General features: G+C 30.4%; 1 long non-coding RNA gene across 1 annotated transcript; it reads right to left on the bottom strand.

Annotated features, from left to right (window-relative positions):
• Positions 1 to 3,133: 3,133 nt before the first annotated feature.
• Positions 3,134 to 5,547, bottom strand: LOC105341195 (uncharacterized). Its single transcript, XR_010708404.1, has 6 exons — positions 5,428 to 5,547; positions 5,118 to 5,349; positions 4,894 to 5,010; positions 4,463 to 4,577; positions 4,207 to 4,283; positions 3,134 to 3,697 (listed from the first exon to the last, which is right to left on the bottom strand). It is a non-coding gene; the product is annotated as an uncharacterized lncRNA (long non-coding RNA).
• Between the last annotated feature and the right edge of the window lie 305 nt (positions 5,548 to 5,852).

The raw sequence follows: 5,852 nt of genomic DNA, 5'->3' as shown, positions 1-5,852 counted from the left end.
ATGCACTACTAGAAATTACATATTCAAGTTTTAGAAGACTTTTTATTCTTTCAAAATGAATAAGAAAACCGTTCAGAATGTTGGCTACTACACGTCAAAAAGTGGGCCCCCTATGACATGACAAAGCCCGATAGAGTCAGGGTCATTAATATAAGCTGTATAAGATATGAGTACATCGTGACCAGCTAAAGTACATTGTAAAGAGGAAAAAATCTTTTAAAAATAACAATAAATAAAAATGAATAGAATCACATTGAAATATTATGATTAGATATTATAAATATCCCCCATCCCTAGAAAATCGTACAATATGCTCGACTATCTATTATTAATCAAATTGAGTTAAAACGGAACAAACCAACGTAAGTTTATTGGTACTTGATTCATTTTATGGAATTTATACAAATACCAAGATTATCATGCAAGAAAATGTTATTTTTAAAATAAGAATGTAACTTCTTTTTCTATTAATACTGTCTTTTGGATTAAAATCCATTTTCATATTTGATAAAGCTCACTTAAAATGTGTTGTTTTTTTTGTTTGTTTTTTTTTTTTTTTACAAATACACAATTTCATTGGATCTTAATTAACGTAGCTCGCGGGTTTACTGACGTCACAATAGGAATCGACGTAAAGAATTGACCGTCGTAGTAAACTCGTAATTTTATTTTAAAATGACAAATGAGATATTGAGAAGTATAAAAGAAAATATTTTAAAAAGCTTATATGCGGTTTATGACTGTTAATACAAAGATTTATAATATCAAGTGCTGAAAATTTAAAGATGTCACATACATTGTCACATTTTGTTCTATAAAGATAAAGAATGAGTGTGCGTTAGAACTCTTCCATTTAAAGTCATGTTTTAAAATAGAATGCATGCATTAACTTCGCTTTTTTTTTTTACAATTATAACTTCCGTAATCTGTACTACCGATTAAATTCTTAAATTTCTTTTGGCTTGAGATAACTTTTTTATTCGATTACTTACTTACAATGTCAGTAGTTGCCTGGCATTTTATTTTTGCATTGATTGACTCAGAGTTTCATAAAAACAAAAATAGCAATTTTCTGTATCTTTACAGCCTTACATTAATTGCATTTAATAACATTCATAATAATGTCTAATAAGCATTAACATGTTCTAAAATGTGTTAAACAGCTAGTCTTGTCAATGAATGCATTTCAATTTTGGTGTTCTAAGAAGTAAGAAAATGATGACGTCAGGCTAACGTCGTAATGAAAATATAAGGTTTTGAGAAATCTTTTAAATCTTTAAAGTTTTTTTGCCAAAAATTGGCCGAGAACACATACTGATATTTTTTAATGAATCGATTCATAATTATCTCCTCTGCTTTTGTGTTGAGTATGATTAAATTCGTCTGAATCGTTTAAAAGTTTAGAGCATAGTTTTGTAATGCGTTTCTCGGTTAAAATGTGCATTTAACTAGATATTTCATTGAAATGGCGTTGCTTGATTTTATTAATGACACTGTATTTGAAACACTATAACATTATTACCGCGCAGACGAATCTTAAATAAATTTTAGAAATAAAACTATAAAACCTATGGATCACGTGGACAAATTTTCAAGGTAGGTTTTCTCACAAGCAGCTACCTTAAGCCTATCTATTGTAGAATTTTTTTTATTGAACTTTTATCAATTCTAGAGGTACTAATAACCAAAATACATGCATTTAATATTCTTGTATCAGTCTACAAATGGGATATTCTCTTTTAAATGTGCTCTACTTGAATAATAATTAGATTATAAAAATAAAAGAAGTCCAATTGAATTGTAACCCCCCCCCCCCCCCCAGATTTGTTCTAAAGATTAACATTTTACAATGTGCCATCGCTTTTGCCCTGGTTTCTGGCCTTAACAAATACTGCATTGTCGTACTGATGACACAATTTTCACTCGTCTGCAACAGCTTTCACACTAACGAAGCTGATGGGAGCGTTCGACAAGGAATAGGAAGACTTCGGTAAGCGTGTTCAAAGTGAATGCATATGCTATTTTCTTCATTTGTGCGAATTTGTTAAATTCAACGGTTTTTATTTCACATTTATATCACATAGTTTTCTCCCGACTTGTGAGAAATTTGGCTATAAACAATGTCAAATGATATGTAAACGAGTCATATCAAGCAATTCATTTTCATTTGCTGTATATATCTTCTTATTACTAAAGACCATAAATACCATTCGTTTTAGCAGAAAAAAGCAGAACGAGACTAATTGTAATTGGTCCAAGAAATCATTGATAATTTCTTAATTATTACAATAAAAACGAGCCAAACTATTGACTCCAAAATGGAGGCGCCAATATTTAACATCATTGTATGAAAATTATTGAAATTGTGTTAGAAGGTAGAAATTTCACCGAAAGCATATTCATGTCATGTTCATATACAGGAATTGTATTCAAATATAATTTTTTTTTTAAATTTCACACATATATAATGAGAAGATACAAATCATAACAGCGTCCTTAACACATGAAATGATAATAAAACGAGAGAAAAAGCAGATTATCAATTATTGTATCTTTTTATCCTCACATTTAGATTTCATCAAATCAATTTCGATATTTATATGCTAATGAATAAAGTACGATGCTATAAATAAATATTTATTTCAAACACACTTGATCGATTTTCTTTATAACAGATGCCCAAAAATCTTAGTCTCTCACATGTACATTGTTGCAAGTAAAACAAGAAGGTCAAATCACTTAAGTTTTTACGTATTGACATTCAGATTATGCATTTCCTTGTCTTCTTGTGCGTCTCTAATCATCTATCCCTTATTTGTGTCTGCAAAAGAAACTGTTGCATAAATTTTGATATAAATGCTATCTAAACGAACTAGGGAGATAAATTCATTATTAAAGCTTTGAAAAAATTTAGATTCTCTATTACCCCGTATGTTTTGACATCTGTTAGTATGTAGAAGACGAACACTAGACTCAGTTTTATCCGATGATGTCTGCAAAAGAACAAAAATTCGATGCAATTTATAAGATTTATTCTGCATTTTCTTGGACTATATATTGATTAGATTTTCAGGGCACGCAAACCACTTTAAGTTGTTGTTTTGTTCTCTACCAAATCTAAACTTTCGATGTTTACCAGACATCCGTTGAATTCTGTTTATACAACATTTACCTAATGAATTATCTAACTCGAACCTCTCTCCTACATAACAGAATGATGCAAGTTTTGCAGTTTTTAAAAATGAATACTGTAAACCAACTTTTATTCACAAAGACATTATTTTGCGATTTTCCGGAGACAAACTGGTTCTTCGCGACTAACCAAGCCTTATCTACATCTGTGCTGTTATTATAGAGATAGGACAAGGACTAGATTACAACAGCAAGGCGCGAATAAAGGTGATTTGCAGTAAATGTACACAAACTACATGTTTATTGAGTTACTGTTCTTCATAAAAGTTAAAGATTTTATTTCACTTTTCCAAATAATTTATAAGAAGAAAATATAATATTGAGCAACTTATTTATGAATTTAGGGCTCGATGCTTTGCTATGTACACGTAAAACACTTAAACATTTTCCAAATGCATGTAGTTCCATATAAATATGTCTTATTATGGCAGAACAATTCTTTTAATCTCGATTTGATAACCACTTACTGTAGGTTGACTTGTAGGCGAGCAGCATGGAAACAATTCTAAAATAAAGAAATGGTCCCATTAAAACGTAGAACCCGTGGGCGCGTAGGTTCAATAATATACATGTACATATATGTAAGAAAAGAAAAAGTGTTTTAGATTTATGGTCCGAGATTGTCTGTCTTCCTGATTCTCCCTTGTTTTTTAAACAATATTTCTTATTTACTTTACGCATTTGATAAAGAAAATTTAAAATGATACATGTATAAATAAATAACATGTCTTAGAGCTTGCTTATATTACAGTACGACTTAAAATACAAAAAGGTTGTCGGTTGGTTGACAATTTGTATGATGGTGTTTCCTTACTTGTAGAAAGTTAAATTATAAGGAATAAAAGAATTATCTAACAGCTGTCTAAGTTGTATTTGAAAACCAACAGCAGCTTTCGCGATTATCTATAAAAGCATTTCGAGGTTGGCAAAGAAATTACTAATTGCTTAAGATATGCTTGTATAACTTGGAACATTATTGAATTCATTTACAAAATAAATGCATAACATACTTACTTTTACGTCGGAGTGCTACGAATATTATAGAAATGCCCACGACCAGAAGAACAGCTGCTATGATAATCCATGTATATCTAGAATTTTACAAGAGTAATGTGATTTTATTTTAACCTCTTGTCATGTTTCTTTTATCAAGCGTAATATAGTTTAATCAAAATCTTTAATTATAAAACAGAACCTTTAAAGTAATTTAATTTTTGTATTTCTAACAGAATGGGGTAAAATAATTAACTCTTTATTTATCTGTTCTTGCACAAAATCTGGTGCTTCTGATGTTATTCTTGTAAATGTCGATGGTAATTTTGTTGTAAAATTGGGCGTTGTGGATGAAACCTCACCATCTATTACAAGCTTATAACAATCAGGATCTGTAATTTGCATTAATACGGAACAATTGTTAATATAAGTACTTTTCTATATATTATTAACATATTTTATCTTTTAAAAATTGATTGTGTATATTCTTGGTTAATTGTCTTAATGTGAGAATGCATAAATTGTTACCAGTGTTATAATATATTTTACTTTAATGTGAAGTTTTGTTCTAGAGGAATTAATCATAGGTAATGCCAATCAGGAAGATAACAAAACTATTATTTAACTCTTAGATTTTTGGCCGAAGTGTCTAATGACATATTTTTATGATTCCTCAGTAATATGTTATAGGAACTTCTGTGACCATACATTTGTACGCATCAGATGAGTTATATATGGAGTCACATTTGGGAAAGGTATTGTTGCAGGGGGTCGACATCTGATCTTGAATTACTCCACCATGAACATTAAACTCTACACAATGTCCTGTAAAACGTTGAATAATAAACGTCACTTAAACGATTTCTTATCCACCCCATTATAATAATTTAATGAACATACTTGTTTTTTCTCTGCAATAAATTTTGCTTTACCGAAAATTACTCTTGAAGGTGCACACACTTCCACCATTTCATTTTTGAATCCGTTGATAACACAGTGGTATCTAAATTTTTCAACAGAAACACACTTTTACCTGGATGCTTTTTTTTCGCAGTTCTTCTTACCGGCAGCAATTTCCCACTCTATCTTTGAAGTGGGACAGGATGTCACAATCTCTAAACTGTCGACGGCTTCTTCACAGTATCGATTTCCACATTCACACATCTTTTACAGAAAATTGCGTGTATACCAAAGATATTGCAAGGTAACGACATTTAAAGAAAAATTTAATCACATATATACCTGATATTGCAGCAAAACTAGAACAAGAAGAATGTAGAAATCCTTGTCCATTTTATCACCCTATGATGAAAGAGTAAACAAACGTTTAAAAAACCCATACTTTTTATTCCTTAACAGTACTAAAAAGCAATCTTCTAAATCTACGTAAAAAATTCATCAAAGATGAAGAGGGCTGGGTGGTCGTGGCTATTTTAAGACTATATATAATAAGTTTATAATACAAGTTTAGCTTTTTATATGAAGCTTACCGTCTTTAGAGCAAACCCTAAACAACAATTAGTCATCTAAGACAGTTTAATTCTATTATATATAATTGTCGCATTCCTCTACATAGCATGGCGAGTGGAAATTTTTTATTTCATGTGTCTTTTAAGCCTGCGTGTCTATAATTGAGAACTGCGTACCCGAGCTTGTAAGTGGAGATC

The sequence above is a fragment of the Magallana gigas genome, chromosome 8, assembly GCF_963853765.1.
Source record: "Magallana gigas chromosome 8, xbMagGiga1.1, whole genome shotgun sequence".
In the NCBI taxonomy this organism is placed as follows: domain Eukaryota; kingdom Metazoa; phylum Mollusca; class Bivalvia; order Ostreida; family Ostreidae; genus Magallana; species Magallana gigas.
Note: the sequence above shows the minus strand (reverse complement) of the source record. Positions and strands in the feature narration are given on the sequence as shown.